The sequence below is a fragment of the Rhinatrema bivittatum genome, chromosome 4, assembly GCF_901001135.1.
Source record: "Rhinatrema bivittatum chromosome 4, aRhiBiv1.1, whole genome shotgun sequence".
Classification (NCBI taxonomy): Eukaryota; Metazoa; Chordata; class Amphibia; order Gymnophiona; family Rhinatrematidae; genus Rhinatrema; species Rhinatrema bivittatum.
Window position 1 is genome coordinate 213,815,319 of NC_042618.1, and position 18,621 is coordinate 213,833,939.

The 18,621-nt window shown below is 43.1% G+C and overlaps 1 protein-coding gene across 1 annotated transcript in view; it reads right to left on the bottom strand.

Moving 5' to 3' along the window:
- Positions 1-14,621: 14,621 nt before the first annotated feature.
- Positions 14,622-18,621, bottom strand: part of BSN (bassoon presynaptic cytomatrix protein) — a 618,895-nt gene continuing 614,895 nt past the window's right edge. The window contains exon 12 of the mRNA XM_029599675.1: positions 14,622-16,465. The gene's annotated coding sequence lies outside the window, so the exon portion shown is untranslated. The remainder of the gene's footprint in view (positions 16,466-18,621) is intronic.

Sequence of the window (18,621 nt, forward strand, 5' to 3'; positions counted from 1 at the left end):
AACAATTGAGAACTTTTCCTGTGGTTAGCTGTACAGTCTAGATAGAATGCTAGAGCCCGTTTACAGTCAAGGGTATGTAGAGCCTGTTCTCATGGATTAGAATGGGGCTTGGGAAAGAAGGTTGGTAGTATAATGGATTGATTAATGTGAAACTCCGATACTACCTTAGGCAAAAACTTAGGGTGAGTGCGGAGTACTACCCGGTCGTGCAGAAGTTTAGTGTAAGGCGGATAGGTAACTAGGGCCTGTAACTCACTAACTCTGCGAGCGGATGTGATTGCCAAAAGAAAAATCACTTTCCATGTGAGATATCAAAGATTACATGATTGGAGAGGCTCGAATGGTGTTTCCATGAGCCGACCCAAAACCAGGTTGAGGTCCCAAGAAGGGGCCGGAGGGCGCAGTGGAGGCTTGAGGTGGAGCAAGCCCTTCAAAAAGCATGTCACAAGGGGTTGTACAGAAATGGGTACATCCCGAACACCTTTATGGAAGGCGGCTACCGCACTGACATGCATCCTAATGGAAGAAGTTTTTAGACCTGACTCTGATAAGTGCCAGAGATAGTCTAGAAACTTTGCTGTGGAACATGTAAAAGGATCAAGTGACAGTAAGGAACACCATGACTTAAACATGTTCCATTTGTAAAAATAAGATTTTCTCATGGAAGGCTTCCGCAAAGCAATCAGGACACGGGAAACTGGCTCCGAAAGGTTGAGTGGCTGAAGAATTAGCCTTTCAACATCCAGGCAGTCAGGGACAAGGCCTGAAGTTTGGGGTGGCGTAGGCACCCATCGTTCTGGGTGATCAGAAGCGGGTCCTTCCCCAGGGGAATGTGCCTGCGAATGGAGAGGTCCTGAAGAATTGGAAACCACACTTGGTGTGGCCAGTGAGGAGCAATGAGGATCATGGTTCCCTTGTCCTGATATAACTTCACGAGAGTCTTCGATAGAAGTGGAAGTGGAGGGAATGCATATAGGAGACCGGTTGCCCATGAGAGGGAGAATGCGTCTCTTGGCTGTGAGTGTTGGCTGCGAGTGAGAGAGCAAAGGTTCTCTACTTTGCGGTTTTGAGGTGACTCAAAGAGATCTTCTTGAGGATAACCCCAACGTTGGAATATTGAGTTCGCTACTGTGGGGTTGAGAGACCACTCGTGTGGCTGGAAGGTGCGACTCAGCTTGTCTGCCAACACATTGTACACTCTCGGCAAGTAGGTGGCCCTGAGGTACATCGAGTGGGAAAGACCCTCCGCCCATATCTGTGCCAATTCCTGACACAGTAGGTAGGAGCCCGTCCCTCCCTGCTTGTTGATATACCACATGGCCACCTGGTTGTCCATCTGGATCAGGATGACCTGGTTGGACAGGCAATCCCGAAACACCCTGAGAGCATATGATTGCTCGTAGCGCCCAGGAAATTGATTTGGTGTTTGGCTTCCTCTGGAGACCAAGCTCCTTGGGTTCGCAAATTGGCAACATGTGCTCCCCAGCCGAGGTTGGAAGCATCGGTGGTAAGAGTTATTTGAGGATTTGGGGCCTGGAAGATTGATCTGATTTTTCCACCAAGCTAGAGACTGACGAAATGGGTCAGTGATGCGGACCACGGTCGATAGTGGTTGAACGGATTGAGTCCATTGTGACCTCAGAGTCCACTGCATGACTCTCATGGCCAAGCGGGCCATTGGGGTAACCTGCACCAAGGACGCCATGTATCCCAGCAGGATGAAGAAGTTTCATGCAGTCGAATGGTGTTGAGACTGTAGCTGGTGTGCGAGAGAAATGAGAGTGAGAGCTCGCTGTCGAGGCAGAAAAGCCTTTGCTTGAAAGGTGTCCAAGTCTGCCCCTATGAAGACAAAGTTTGAGATGGGACTAAGCAGGATTTCGTGTAGTTGACGAGAAATCCTAGCGAAATCAGAGTGTGTAAGGTAAGATGTAGGGACGACAGAGCAGCGTGCTGAGCAGGAGCCCTGATCAGCCAATTGTCGAGATAGGGGTAGACCTGGTCACCTTGAGTCCTGAGGAAGGCTGCTACTACTACGAGACACTTGGTGAAAACTCGTGGACCGGATGCTAGGCTGAACGGAAGCACTCGATACTGATAGTGCTTGGGGCCTACCAGAAATCTCAGAAATCTGCGATGAGATGGAGTTATCGCAATGTGTGTGTTCGCGTCCTGGAGGTCTAGACAGCAGAGCCAGTCTCCTCTTTGCAGAAGAGGAAGGAGGGAACCCAAGGTTACCATCTTGAACTTTTCTCGTTGGAGGTACTTGTTGAGGACACGCAGGTCCAGAATTGGACGAACGCCGCCTGACTTTTTTGGGGATTAGAAAGTACCGGGAATAGAACTCCAAGCCCTGTTGGGAGTAGGGCACTGGTTCGATTGCTCTGGATTGAAGGAGGAGGGAGACTTCCTGATCCAGGAGTAGTGAATGGTCTAATGTTCCCCATGTCAGCCGAGGTGGGGAGTCTGGTGGGATGGAGAGAAAGAGAGATTATGGCCAGGTCCCTCTGGTCCGAGGTGATTATGTGCCATATGTTGTTGAAATGGCACAATCGACCCCCTACCGGTAACTGGCAGCAAAAGCTGGTTGCTGCTCTCTATGCAGGATTCAGAAACTGGAAGCAGGCCCGGCTGAGGAGCTGCTTGCGGTTTTTGGTTACGGGATTGACAAGACTGGGCTTTTTGGAAAGGCCTCGTAGAACGACCTCTAGACGGTGGTGGATAGGACTTCTTTGGACGGAAGAATGACTTTTCGGTGTCCTTCCTAAATGGTTGTTTAGTCGAATACTCAGAAGGCATTAGAGAGAGTTGGTGACGGGTCTCATGATGCTCCTTGAGTTCCGCCACCATCCGCTGGATCTGTTCACCAAACAGATTGTCTCCGATACAAGGCAGATTGGACAATCTGTCTTGTACTTCAGGGCGCAAGTCCGAAGACTTAAGCCAGGCCCATCTTCTTGTAGAAATGGCAGTTGCTGAAACCCTGGAAGCGGTGTCGAAGATGTCATAAGAGAATCTTATTTCATGTTTCCCCGCTTCAAAACCTTTGTGAACCAGGGTTTGTAGCTGTTCCTGGAATTGCTGAGGCAGGGACTCTGCAAAGTCCTGTATCTGCTTGAATAAGACCCTATTATACTGGGTCATATAAAGCTGGTAAGAGGCGATCCGAGAGATGAACATGGATCCCTGGAAGACACGTCGGCCAATGGCATCCAGGAATTTCTGCTCCTTGCCTGGAGGGAAGGAAGAGTGCGGCTTTGAGCGTCGTGCTCTCTTTTGGGCAGACTCTACTACCACAGATTGGTGATCCAGTTGGGGTTTTTGGAACCCTGGAGCTGACTGGACCAAGTAAGTGGTGTCAGCTTTTCGGTTGACTGGAGCTACTGAACCAGGGTGTTCCCAATTCTTTTTGAGAAGGCCCAAAAGAACCTGATGGATAGGGATGGAGGTGATTTCCTTGGGAGCATCCAAGAATTGTAACAGTTCCATCATCTGGTGTCTATCATCTTGCTCAGTCTGTAATTGGAAGGGAACCATTTCAGACATTTCCTTCACAAAATTTATGAAGGACAAGTCCTCTGGAGAATGCTTCCTGCTTTCAGTAGGAGAGGGTGGTGATGGTAAATCATTGGTGTCTTGGGAGGAATCGTCAATCCAGGTGTCATAGGGATCAACACCTGTCCCTCTAGGATCCTGAGAGGGACGGGACAAAGGTATTCTTGAAGGTCCCGGTATAGGCTCTGAAGGCATCGAGGGAAGTACTGGAGGCACCGATGAAGGCATCGAGGGCACCGATGCAGGCATCAATGGTATCGATGGATGGATTGGTGGTGCCGATGGCCGCATCGGCATCGATAGTTGAGGCATTGGCAGGACTCCCGATGGGGGAAGACGGAACGGTGTTTCTCCTCCCAATGACAGAGCAAGCAGAGAAGGCACCAGAGCCATCGGTGACCCAGGATCCATCGGTGGAAAAGCGGCTAGAAGCATTTCCATCTTCGAAAGCAGCGGTGCCAATGCTGCTGGGATGGGATCGGTGGTCGGTTCCACAACCGGCACTGGTTTCAGCGCCGGAGGAACTTGGAATCTGTGCATCACCTTATCGATGGACTCCTGAACCATCCGGTCCAGCTCTTCTCGGAGACCTGGAGCAAGCAGCCCCGGCTCCGGAAGGGGAGAAGGAGGCAGAGGCATAGCCGGAGGGGACCACTGTTAAAGGCGGAGTCGCGGCTCCCAATACCCTTTCGGGTGAGGGTTGCCTTGGTGACCCAGTCCCAGAAAGGGTCGATACCTTTTCTGGACGGGGTTTCTTCGATGGCGGCTCGGACGATGGCGAAGTCGATGATTTTCCTTCATCGATGGTCCAAGGCTTTCGGTGTCAATGCCGATGCTTCTCTCTATGATCCCCTTGATCCTGAGGGGGAGTAGAGGTAGTCGATGGCTGGGAAGTCATCGATGCCGGACGGTCACCGGCCGGTGCCCGATGCTGGCACGAAGTGCATGGCGCTAGTTCGGACAACGTCAAAGCAATAGACGGCATCGGAGTTTGAGAATGGAAGAGAAGTTCCATTTTCTCCATTCTGGCTTTGCAACCTTATGGTGTCATTAAGGCACATTTGGTGCAAGTCAGGACATCATGCTCACACCCGAGGCACATTACACAGACCTTATGGGGGCCTGTTATGGACATGGTGCGAGTACAGTCAGGGCACCGACGGAACTCCGACACCATGGCCTTTGAAAAATTGAGCTGCGGTGCGGTCGTCGGCCAATAGGCCGAAGGGCCAAACTCGACGGGAATTGACCGAAAACGGATAAGGGACTTACCGGAGTACCGCAGAAGCAAAAATTCGAAAGGGGGACCCCTGTGGGGTATAAAAGTTTTTAGTAATTCCGTGAGGAAAATTCCTGTCAGGAATCTCTGTGGAGCTCCTTAACCCGTGTGGCTACTGCTGCGTGGAAAAAAGTAGACTGAAGGGGGACCCCTGCTGGCTGCAGGTTTAGTGCCATGCTGGACATACCCAGTAGGGATGTGAATCGTTTTAGGACGATTAAAATTATCGTCCGATAATTTTAATATCGTCTTAAACCGTTATGGAACACAATACAATACAGATTCTAACGATTTATAGTTATAAATCGTTAGAATCGTGAGCCGGCACACTAAAACCCCTAAAACCCACCCTGACCCTTTAAATTAAATCCCCCACCCTCCCGAACCCCCCCCCAATAACTTAAATAACCTGCAGGTCCAGCGGCGGTCCGGAACGGCAGCGGTCCGGAACGGGCTCCTGCTCCTGAATCTTGTCGTCTTCAGCCGGCGCCATTTTCCAAAATGGCGCCGAAAAATGGCGGCGGCCATAGACGAAAAAGATTGGACGGCAGGAGGTCCTTCCGGACCCCCGCTGGACTTTTGGCAAGTCTCGTGGGGGTCAGGAGGCCCCCCACAAGCTGGCCAAAAGTTCCTGGAGGTCCAGCGGGGGTCAGGGAGCGATTGCCCGCCGCGAATCGTTTTCGTACGGAAAATGGCGCCGGCCATACGCGTATGGCCGGCGCCATTTTCCGTACGGAAAATGGCGCCGGCAGGAGATCGACTGCAGGAGGTCGTTCAGCGAGGGTTCCGGCGCCTCGCTGAACGACCTCCTGCAGTCGATCTCCTGCCGGCGCCATTTTCCGTACGAAAACGATTCGCGGCGGGAAATCGCTCCCTGACCCCCGCTGGACCTCCAGGAACTTTTGGCCAGCTTGTGGGGGGCCTCCTGACCCCCACGAGACTTGCCAAAAGTCCAGCGGGGGTCCGGAAGGACCTCCTGCCGTCCAATCTTTTTCGTCTATGGCCGCCGCCATTTTTCGGCGCCATTTTGGAAAATGGCGCCGGCTGAAGACGACAAGATTCAGGAGCAGGAGCCCGTTCCGGACCGCTGCCGTTCCGGACCGCCGCTGGACCCGCAGGTTATTTAAGTTATTTGGGGGGGGTTCGGGAGGGTGGGGGATTTAATTTAAAGGGTCGGGGGTGGGTTTTAGGGGGTTTTAATGTGCCGGTTTTTCGATTTTTCGATTTTTAACGACCCGCAGGTTATTTAAGTTATTTGGGGGGGGGTTCGGGAGGGTGGGGGATTTAATTTAAAGGGTCGGGGGTGGGTTTTAGGGGGTTTTAATGTGCCGGTTTTTCGATTTTTCGATTTTTAACGATTTTTAACGATTTTTCACGATATTTTACCCCCCCAAACGGCAACAATACGATTCCCTCCCCCTCCCAGCCGAAATCGATCGTTAAGACGATCGAGGACACGATTCACATCCCTAATACCCAGTAGGTGCCAGCTAAGTTCTAGAAACTTTGACAAAAGTGTTCGGTGATTGGGTTCCATCCTGTGATGTCACCCATATATGAGGACTACCATCCTGCTTGTCCTATGAGAAATATTTATACCGACTGGGTTAATGAAACCATCATATGAAAGAGCTTTATACATTTGCTTAAAATGCATTCAAAAGAGTATGACTCCCTTTAAAGCTGACTTAAGCATTAGAAAGAGCTCAAGATTTAATCATTGGTCTCATAGTTATACTTTTGCCAATAGAATTGTACAATTTTTTTAATGAAATGCACTTAAAAATCAAACAGGTGGATATAAGCACTTATCTTTTAAAAGTTGCTTTTTGCAATGGTGGTTATAGGTTGAAATGGACTCTCCCTTGGAATGGCAAAAAGCAACTTATAAAATTGAGCTGTGGTGTGGTCGTAAGTGCTTACGTCCACCTGTTTGTTTTTTGTGCATTTCGTAAAAAAATATGCAATTCTGATGGTAAAAGCATTTAATATGAGACCAATGATTAAATCTATGAGCTCTTTCTAATGCTTAAGTCAGCTTTAAAGGGCTTCATATTTTTTTTGAACTCCTTTTGAAGTGAATTTATAAAGCTCTTTCATATGATGGTTCCATTAACCCAATTGCTGGTATAAATATTTATCTGTTGTGGTCTTTGATATTGGGTGTTATTTTTACCACCACTGTGGGGTTAGGTTCTTTTCTATTGGAATATTACCAATGTATATAACATTATTGTGTCCCTAATGGCATCAATTCTCTATAATTGGATAGGTTTTCAATTTTAGTCAACAGTTTAGATCTCAGCCAAAAACCGGCCAAGGCGTGATCAAAGCACATTACCAGACAGCAAATCCACTTTGTATATTGCTAACATATTTACAGGCCTGATTAAGTAAGGCTTTTCTCTCATTCAGTGACTTTGGGAAAATCGCCCTAAGCCTACCTTGTAAGTTTTTTTGTTAAAATGTCCCACCCTTTGTACCTGTTATTTTTTGTATAATCACTTTTTCTCACCCCCGTTTCTCATACAAAGCTGTGTATACTGACAGCGCTCTGTCGATAATAGTGGTGAAAATTAACAAAACCACTTTTATTAATGGAAAAGTAATATTTTTGCAGAAAATGGTCAATTTTGTCTTTTATACAACTGTGGATAAATACAGCATTTGTCACAGATACTCATTTCCTGCTCCACCAGCAGACAGGGATCAGGCCTCAGGCACCCCATGCTTATAGTAAGTCCTTTTTATTCCATTCCCACTGAAATAGCTTGTAGGGTTCAAACTTGTCATTAGCAAGTCACAATACATGAGGTGATACATTGAGAATTACTACATGTTCTTACAGAGCACAGCAGGACAGACACACAACTTACAATGTTCAGATATAGGATTCAGGCCTTTGCACTAACAACTGTAAACTTCTGGTCCTATTCTTTTTATACAGAACTCTTCCCCCATATCCCACCCCCTCCAAAACAGAGAAAGCTGCCACAAAATAAATGAAAATACATGGAAGCCTGATGTATATTTGTAGGAAGTTCCTCATTTTACTTGCACAGCATGTACAAAAGACTATATGTCTGCTATGTTTCCAGGTTTAGAAAGTGGATTTTAATCCAACAGTCTAATCAAACCAGCCACAAACAACTAATTTTTAAATATTTTTTTCTTTTACACACACAGAAGCGTGACTTGGCAGGTGAGATGGAAACCTTCGGTACTGTTGGATATTATTGTTTTATATTTTTTTGCTTGTTTTCATTCTTTACCATAGGTGCCAGTTCTGTGAGTACCCTGGGTTCTTAAGCACCTCCGTTATCAAATCTTCTCCCTCATCTGCTCTTAAATATCCTGTACCTGCTCCAGAGGAGAGGAGAGATTGAAGAGGTGAATGGGGGAGGCAGATCTGATATCCGGAGTGCTCAAGCACCCTCAGAGCTGGTACCTATGTTCTTTACCAGGTGAAATGTATGCATTATACACTTATTTAGAAAGGTCAGGGGATGGCTGAAGGACAGCCATGAATAACTTAAAAAAATAATCTGCCAGGGCCTAGGTTAACTGAAAATCCTTCAGGGCATGCCAAGAATAGCCACATTATTTCTGTGCGGTCCTGTGTACTGAACATCCCTGACTGGGAAATGGATTGGTGTGTGGAGCATTATCATTTTGCATCTTCTTAAAATAGTAGATAATGAACTCCCAGCTATATGAATAATCATATCCAGGGTTTCAGATGTCATGTACGCCATCAAATTAATGTCTGAATGAGCAGAATTTAAGATGCCACAGCCTTTGCCAGGCATACGTGATGGATTATTGCATCTTGATCAAATTGATCCTTTCCTGTCTCAGCCATTCCCTTCTCTGTCTCCCCTTTCTTCTTTGCTTCTGTTCTATTAATGCTTCCTGAAAGATCCCTGCTTTCTCTTTTCCTTCCCCATCCTTTAAAGACAACTTTGCTAATTACAGCTTGAATAGTTATTGTAATGCTACCACTGAGCCTTAAAACAGGATATTATATTCTGATTCAAGGAAAAGTCATGCTATAGATACCAGACCTGGAAATGTCCATGGTTTGCAAGGAAATTAGAGGTCATTCATAATGACAACCTATAGAATGTGATGTATGACAAAAGTAAACCACAGCAAGGGTACAGTCATATGCTACCTTGTAAATGTCATAAGATATGTCTTACTACACAACTGCACTTAATCACTCATTAATTATTTCATAGAAAATTGATTTTCAAAGAGCTTAGGTTCCTAACTTTGGCATTAGGCTTCCAAGTTGGTCCTTTTGAATATGTACTAAGGCTTAGAGCCTACATTTAGGCACCTAAGTTTCACTAAGCTCTTAAATTTAGGACCCTAAAAAGTGGATGGCTAAAGAGGCAGAAGTGACTCGGCTGTCTTAAGTTTAACCTGCTAACCAGTAGCTGAGTATATTCAGCAGCGTGGCAGCACTGCTGAATATCTTGGCCAAGTTAGCTGGATAAATTTACCTGGCTAGCTTGCGGACAGCATCTGAATGTCAGTCCTGTGTATGTGGATGATTAGAGACAATCTTCAAATGATCTAATATCCCTTTCTGAACAGACCTGCCAAACGGCTCTGAGCCATGTTTTTTCCCCATTCCTTACATTCCAGAGAACCAGTACTTGGGGAAATATTTGGGTAATTATGGAAAGGCTATATAGGAGGAACTTTGCCCAATGCATAGTTTAAGAATTGGGTTTGGGTTTTAATGTCTGATTACAACCTGGCTTCACAAACTGCGGGTTGGGACTCTAAGTGTGGTCACAAAACATTCAGCTGGAGTTATAAGTGCCTCAAATGTTTGCACTCTGCAGGTGCCAGCATCAGCAGCGTTAGTAGTGGAAGTCAGCATTGGGCCTGTGAGCCAGGATATACTTGTAGGCCGTGCAGTGGTCCTTTCCTCACATGAGTTTCTGTGTAACAGGAAGGCCTACAAAAGGAGGGACTGGGGCTGCCGTAGGGCCTGTGAGTTTGCACTGGCTCACAGGCCCTGTGCTGGCTTTCATTAATAATACTTTGCTGCTTGCAGATCACCATCAGGCTTGGGACAAGCCATGAGGGGAGGGCTGAGTGCGATAAGCTGGTTTGAGATTGCCATTGCACCTCTAGTAGCCGAGTGGTTAGAGCAGTGGGCTACAAATCCCACTGTTGCTCCTTGTGACTTTGGCAAAGTCACTTTTACCCTCGGTTGCTTCAGGTACAAAAATTAAATTGTAAGCCCTCTGGGCATAGGGAAATAACTACAGTTCCTGAATGTAGTCCACTTTGAAGTGCTGAAAAGTGGAATATAAACTAAATACAAAATAAATAAATCTTCACCCACTACTGAACCTGCTCCTGTGATCAGTCTGTCCTCTTTTCACACCAGTTGTCATCCACCTTTGGCCTGTTGGCCAAAGGGAAACATTGCTACTGACCCTGGCCTGGTTGATGTTTGGAGGAGAGATTAGATGCAGGAGGGGTTTGAGTGTTGAGCGAGTAGCTGTGGGGTGTGTGAGGAGGAATAACATCTGACTGAGCTGTGCGAGCTTAGGGAAAATTTTGTTTCCTTCATGGCATGAGTTGCCGGGATGGGCTCTAATTTTTGGCTACCTTGGCTACGTTCCTCCATGCTGTGGAAACTACATGTTTAAAAGTACCACAGGAAGTTTAACTCCTGCTCTGACCCAGGAGTTAAAATTTCCCATGGTAAAAGGATTCAGCTAGGGAGCCTAACTTTCAAACCTATTTCCAATCCAGTATTTGCATCCATAAGTGGATGCGCAAACATTTACTGTCGTATTTTATAAACTGTGAAGCAAGATCTGCACAGTTAATAAAATATCACGTAGTTCTGCTCTGAAAGTATATGCATATGTTTCAGTATGCGCGAATATGTCCAGTGCAAGAAAATGCATACTTTCTCTATTTAATTTATAAATCTACACACATTTATTTTTAGGTGCCAAAAAAATATAACATATACGTGTAATAACCCTGATTTGTACTTGGAGGCAGTTATTTTATAAAGTATATGCATATCGAAAATACTTGCGCACATACTTGAAATCACCAGTTCGCTGATACCTCTACCAGTTCACCCAATCTCCAGTTCACCTAGACTAGCACTTCACTCTGACCCCCTTCCAGTTTACCCAGAATTCTCACCCAACAACTGCAGACAAAAGACAATTAGCATCACTCAATTAGCAGGTGTAGCGTGTACAGATTAGTTTGGTCATGTATATGTGTATATGTCTTACAAAACAGCAACTACCAAGCATACTTCTGAACCCTGCTCCAGAATGGCTCTCGCCAGCCCCTTTTTTCCACCAGTACAATGTAAATGTGAAATGGAAAATATGCATGCCTTCTCAACATTTATAAAATAGCATATCTTTGCGTACATGTTACACATACATATGTGCTATTTTTATGCATGAAACCCTTCTGAAAATGTACTCCTTAGCATGTATTACAGGGTAACAGCTAATTCACTCATTAGCAAGGGATTTGCATTTAGACACACTAATCTTAGCATGAGTTTTAACCCACATTTTAGTGTGTTTTCTCCATGCAAAAAAACCTGTTAAATATCAAGGTTAATTTTGCATGGGAAAAATATGCACTGAAACACTGGTTAAAAACTGTGCTAGGATTAACATCCTTTATTACATCAGCTCCCAGATGGGCAGCCCAATAAAAACATTGTGGATTTGGAAGGGCCACATAATCTTATTCTGATATTTTATTAACATTATTTGTATTTACCTTTAATAGTGTTACTATGCATGTTTTTATTTGTTTTATAATAACTTTGTAGAATTTTTAATTTTTTTTGCCTTGTATTAATATTGTAACCTACTCAGATTTTTTTCAATGGAAGAGCAGTATATCAAATAAATAAATTCATAATAATAATAATTATTGAGTGCTATTTTCTAACAGAAAATATTTACAACAAAAGGTTCTGATGATATCATGTATAAGAAGACTGAACCACCCAAACATCTCACTGTAAGAAATACATTCTTTAACATGTTTTATACAAGTTAGATTGCTCCCACAGCAGAAACAAAGTTTTATGCTCCTAGGTGGAGGAAGTAATTTTAGAACGAGAGAGGTGTAACTAGCAGGAAAAAGGAGGTGATAATGCCCCCGTGCAGGTCATTGGTGATACTGGAATACTATGTTCCGTTCTGGGGGCCGTATCTCAAAAAGGAAAGAGATAGGTTCGAAGCGGTCCAGAGAAGAGCAACCAAAATGGTACAGGGTGTGCACCAAAATCCACATGAGATGAGACTGAAGAATCTAAACAAGAATGGAAATGGAATTGAAAGAGGATGGAAATGAAGAACTGGGGTAACCTCTGATAACTTGGTGAAATATTTCTGCATGGATGTAATCTGCACAGAGCAGCAGTTACAAGTGGCCAGTAGTGCATTTAAGGGATCCAGTCTGGCATATTTCACTGTTAACTTATGGTTGAGCAATGCGGCTGATTACACGTTGTTTCAATGCAGTTTGATAAATTTCATTCTTGATGATGGAAGGGAAAGGGCAGTTCAGTCTTGTGCTTCTATGGCTGGAGCAGGCGCTCTGAGCACTGCACGAAGGAATGCATAAATATAATTGACAAGGAGGAGGTCTGGTCATCACTTGCTTTTATGGTTTGGATGGGACCTGCTTACACTCTTAACTCTTAACACTGCTGGGCAGACTGGATGGACCATTTTGGTTTGTATCTGCCTATATGTACTATGTTACTAAGCCCCCCCCACAAGATTTTTTTTTTTTTTTTAAATTATGGGCCTATTGCTCAAGGAACCTCCCTGAACCTCCTCCAATTTAGAAAATATATGTGGCCTCCAGAATCCCTCCCATCCTCCACTTTCCCACCTGCAATTCCAAACAGGGCATTTCCACCCCCTCCTTCCCCACAGCCACTGGGAGCAGGGTATAATTGCAGGCCTACAAACACTTTGTTTCTTTTTGTTTTGCAGAACACTTAAGCAGCTACATGTTGAATATTGCTGGCTAAAAGTATAGTTATCTGGGGACATGTACCTGGATAACTTTAGACCTGCTCTGAGGACAAATAGACTTACCAGCCACTTAGCCAGATAACACTGATATTCAGCGCTCACCCGGCTAAGTTTAAGCCCTGCCTCTTTTGTTTTGTCCGGGTAAGTTTTAATACTCTTGACTAAAACTTAGCCAGACAGCAGGGGCACATATTTAAATCCCCAAAATGATATTCATCAGCTATTACAGTATCTTGTGACTTCTTAGTTTATCTGACCCTGTTTGTGATATGTCATAGGTCCCCAACCCAAATTTGAATAAAATGTTGTCTCACACAAGGGCGGGGGCAGAATTGATCTGTTCCAGCGGGCAATGCAGGGGAGTTTTTTTCCCCCCTGATAATACACTTTCAAGTTGCTAAAAGCCGTTAAGTGATACCTCTACTAATATAGGAGATGCAATGGCTTCATGATTGGAGATGTGTGTGCCCTCACAGCTAAGCAGCACTGTGCTACCACCTTTATTTCCTTTAACAGAGGAAATAAAGGTGGCCTCATTTAAAAACAGAATGCTTGGAGGCCTTTGGAGTAATTTTTAAGTAAGCTGTTGTGTGACAGTTAAAGGACCTATTAGGTTCCATGGCTGCCAAGAAGAACTGTAGTTAATCTTTGATTTCAAATGCTGTTAGATCAGTACAGGAGGGGGCACTGGAATCTGGGGCCAGCAATGGCTAGGAATGAAAGCTGCCAAAGCTTCATATCAGCTTCTTTAACACAGGCTATTTCAGCTAACTTAAAAATAGTAAGGTGCAAAAAGGCAACTGAAACTATTTTTTTTTTTAAAAAGGAGGCACATGAATATGCATTTCTATTTTAGGTTCCTTATTCAGTTGTTATGATTAGCTGGCTTATATTACTAGGAATTTTATGACTTAAAGCATCTATATAAATATATTTACATATACAAGTATTAGCAAGTAAATTAGTCTTGCTATAAAGTTTTCAGAATATCTATCTTTCTAGACATCTTATTGGTAAGCTTTCTTTATTTTTTTAGTTCAATAGCTTCTTGCTGTGAATGAGATCTAGAGAAAGGAAGAAGTCCAGCTTCTGACAAAAAAGTACGTAGAAGGTTTTAACATGGATTGAAAAAATCCATTCATTTGATTGGTTTAAGAACTCATATCATGATCACTATGAAATTAGGCAACATCTATGAGATCATTAAATCAAACCAGTAGAAAAGCAGTATTAACAAAGCGTGATGGCATCATTATGGACTGCAAAAGTTGGACTGTGTAATGTCTACCAGACTGCAACTTAATATATTTAAATAGCGTTGGAGTTGTGTTTGTTTATAATTTCTCCTAATATCTAATCACTTTGTCTCCTTGACTTGTAGCTACAAAATGGGAGGAACCCATCAGTAAATCTGAGAGTTTGTAAGAGTTTTGTTGGTAGATTCTGGTGGGACATAATAGTTTGTGCTGATTGTGCTTTAAATGTTTAACTCTACAATTCATGGTAAAGCATATATTAAAAAAAAATGAAAATGCTCCACATTTCCTGCAGGGACAGATTTTTCCCATTAACTTGCTTTCCTTTTGGTGGCTTTTTAGGGGTTGCTTCATAGGCAAATAATACCTTTACATATTTGCGTCCTGAGTAACCTTCAAAAGAGACTTGTGACCATCAAAGGGAAAATACTGAAAAACAGCTGTGAACCATCAACAATATTTATGGCCTTTAGGTTACAATGAACAACATAGTTATTGATTGGTTTACTTATTGATCGTTTTGCAATAACAAGTCAGATTTGCAAACAACATTCATTAAATGTGAAGAACCCATTATGAGAACAATTAAAAAAATCTCTAAGCACAGCACGGGAAACATTAAAAATAGATGGGATCGTGCAAAAAACTATCAAGCCATGCTCAATTACATCAAGACAGGAGACAGTTATTACAGGCTATATGGCTACCCTTTGGCAAAGTGTCCCTCAAATGAGTCGAACATGCCACTAATGTAAAACTTCATACACACAGGTATTAGATATTAACATATCTATCCAGTTTCTCAATAACATACTTTCAATTTAATTTTTATACATAACATTGAACTTTATGAAATATTAACAGTTTTTTTTTTTTAATTTTGTATTTTGTTGCATAGACAATTAGACATGAGACTTTGTTGTTGTTGCCCAGGATAAATGGAAGCTCCAATGGATGGACAAATGAATTGTCATTCTGAGCATGCTCAGCATGAAAGAGAGCTTAGCAGAAATGAACAAAAAACCATGGAGAAAGAAATGGTAAGAGAGAGAATCCATTTAACATTTCCTGAATTCTTCAAACAACTTGTTCAATTTGAATTCCTCTTGCCTCAATGCAGAAATAATTTTTCACACTGGTAAGTTTAATAGTTCTTGACTTCAGTAGCTCTTTTGTCATAGGCATGGCTTAGGACTCGAATTGCACAGTTAAGAGGAAGGAGAATGGCAGAGGCAAACTCTCCTGCCCTTTTCACATTCAATTGTGCTCTTTTTTAGCTCTCTGCACTCTATTGCTTCTACAAACATCCCATGGCGAACCAATGACAAAGCAGAAAAATGGAATAAAGGGTAAATAAAAAAATAAATAAATAAATACATAAATAAGCAAATGAAAAATGAGGTATACAAATAAAATAAAACTGGAATGGTTAAGGCTGTCCTTGAAATCAAAATAATAGCAGGAAAATAATAAATATATTTTCTAAACAATGGAAAGAACTGCCATTTGAATGCTATTTAATGGCTTAGTGATAGCTGCTAGACATGCCTGGCCAGCATTTGTTCTGCGATCAAAGTCAGCCAGTTTTGCAGTGCCTTTCAGATTCCTATGGCCTCATATTTTCAGTTCAACGAACAGTGTTAGGTCCTAATTTCAAGTTCTCCTAATTTCAACGATTGCTTTTTTGAAGGGGAGAGTAAAGAGAACACTGTATGTGCACAGAGATCAGTGGTGCAAACTGGAGTGCTCCAGGACAAAAAAAAAGAGAGCGCTTAACTCACAGCCCTCAATTCAAGCCTGTCACAGAGAGCATGGAAAAACCTAAGAAGACTGACAGCATGAGCTTCAGCTACTGAACACTGTGAGACTCTGTGTATAATCGCATGAGAGGACCAGAGATTCCCCTATGCCAGCGAGTTGGGCTCCAAGACAAAGCCATGGCTCCTCCCTGCTGGTGCTACAAGTCTTCTCCAACAGTGGGGATGGTCTGAGATACCCACCGTTCTCCAGTTCCCTAGCTTGTAAGACTTTCTTATGATATAATTCATAAATTCACGATGCACCTTAGAAAATATGTTCCTTTATGGCTCATCTGTTTTTATGTTCAACTTCACATAGTCAAAGACGTGAACTGTTTTTCAAAGTGCATCAGCGGTAGTCGCAACAAATCAAATCTGTAACAATTAAAGCTTCTGATATACACGTCTTTCATCTGATCCAGTTAAATGTTTGAAATCTGAGAAAGGTTCATCTGTGCATGTTGTTGAATGACATAGTCACAGAAACAGTTAAAGGATTTCATGTTTCCAAAGCTGTGGAGAGACAGAAGGAAGAAGATAGGTTATTTTTTTTTTTAAATAGCAATCTACAAACTCTTGATAACTTACTGCTTTTTTCAGCATACATTATGGATAAATTGCAACACAAGCATCAGGAGATAAATATAAAAGTATTTCTAAGAAAAATATATGCATGTGTAATATATAGGGATATATTACACATTATGGATAAATTGCACATTATGGATAAATTGCAACACAAGCATCAGGAGATAAATATAAAAGTATTTCTAAGAAAAATATATGCATGTGTAATATATAGGGATATATTACACATTATGGATAAATTGCACATTATGGATAAATTGCAACACAAGCATCAGGAGATAAATATAAAAGTATTTCTAAGAAAAATATATGCATGTGTAATATATAGGTCAAACTTTTGATTGACACCTTGTGAACGTCACTTCCGGAGGATGGGTTTAAAAACCCTGCATTTCCGTCATTTGTTTAAGCAGGTCCTAATGGAGGATCGCCAATAAATGATTTACTAAGAAGACGCCGTTTTGCTTGCCTTTTGGGAATTACATTTCGACTCGATCTTTTGAAGTTCTCTACCCCTGAAGCAGGACCTGTTGGTCCGAAACGTGATCACGTCGGGACTTGAAGCTAAGTACAGCTATTATTTTGTTGCGAGTTTTTGATTCTAAACTAACCCTTTGGGGCTTGGATATTTCCCGTGGCAATATTTTTTGAAATATTATTCAGGACTTTAAATATATACTAAATAAAGTAATGTGACTTCCCCTAAGTTGGGTCTGACTGATTAGCAGATCCAGTCGGGAGTGGTCCTACATATTTATTAATTTCTTCACAATATTTTGGCGTTTAAAAAATTGTATTACTCATCTGGAAACTTTTTCTATATTGGTATTAATATATAGGGAGTACAGATGTACCTAGATGAATCTGACTGTACTCATACTTACCGCCTGCTGTTCTACAGCTGATATAACTGTCAGCTCCTTATTTATACCAAACATGCAAAGGTCAGATTAACACTTCTGCCAATTTCTTTCATGTTTAATTTCACATAGTTTTCTGCCCCCATTTAGTATATAGAATGATTAACACTTATGTTGGACCAATAGGCATGGCCTAACTTGCTCTTTACTATTATCTCTAAGAAAAAAAATGTTTTCTTATCTTCTGGCACTAAAGTCGTAAAAAAAACAGTTCACAAAGTGTATCTGGGTCAAATGCAGGTCGTTTTTATAGTTGTTTAAAGCTGCCAGGGGCTTCTATTAAAACATTTTGGGGTATATTTTCTAAACGTGTACAGGTGTAAAACTGAAAGATACACACATAGCAAGCATGTACACGCATACGTTGCATTTATCAAAAGCACGTACTTGCAGTGTTCTGGGGTGGAGGTTTGGAAATTCGCTCACAAGTTGCTATTTCTAAACAGTACATCAGTGAACCTATTTATTTAGCAGATTTATATTCCGCCCAAATCACACAATTGTTCGAGGCAGATTCCAATAAGAATATAAATACATTTATAAACAAACTAAAAATAACAATCAAAATCACTTCCTACACTAAAAATAAAAAACGGCTCTGGAAAGGGAATACAACCCATAAGATATTTAGCATAAGCCTTACAAAACAAACAGGTTTGGAATGCTTTCTTAAATGACTTCAGGCATGCTGTAGCTCTAAGGTTCTCTGGAAAGGAATTCCAAAGCAGAGGGCTGGCAATGGAAAAGGCTCTCGCCCGCATTAACTCATAGGGGAAGATTTTCAAAGGGGTACGTGCGTAAGATACGCGCGTACCCCCCCGAAAACCTGCCCCAAGTTCCCCCTACACATGCCAAGCCTATGTTGAATAGGATCGGCGGTATGCACAAGCCCCGGGACGCGCGTAAGTCCCGGGGCTTTCCTGGGGGGGGCGTGCCGGGGGCGTGTCTTGGCGGCGCGTCATTCGGGGGCGGGGCTGTGGGCATGGTTCCAGCCCGGGGGCGTGACCAAGGCCTCCGAAACAGCTCCTGGGCCGGGGAATTGTGCGCCGGCCAGCTGGCCGGTGCAGGCGTAACTTTTAAAACAAAGGTGGGGGGTTTAGATAGGGCTGGGGGCGGTGGGTTAGGTAGGGGAAGGGAGGGGAAGGTGCGGGGGCGGGTGGA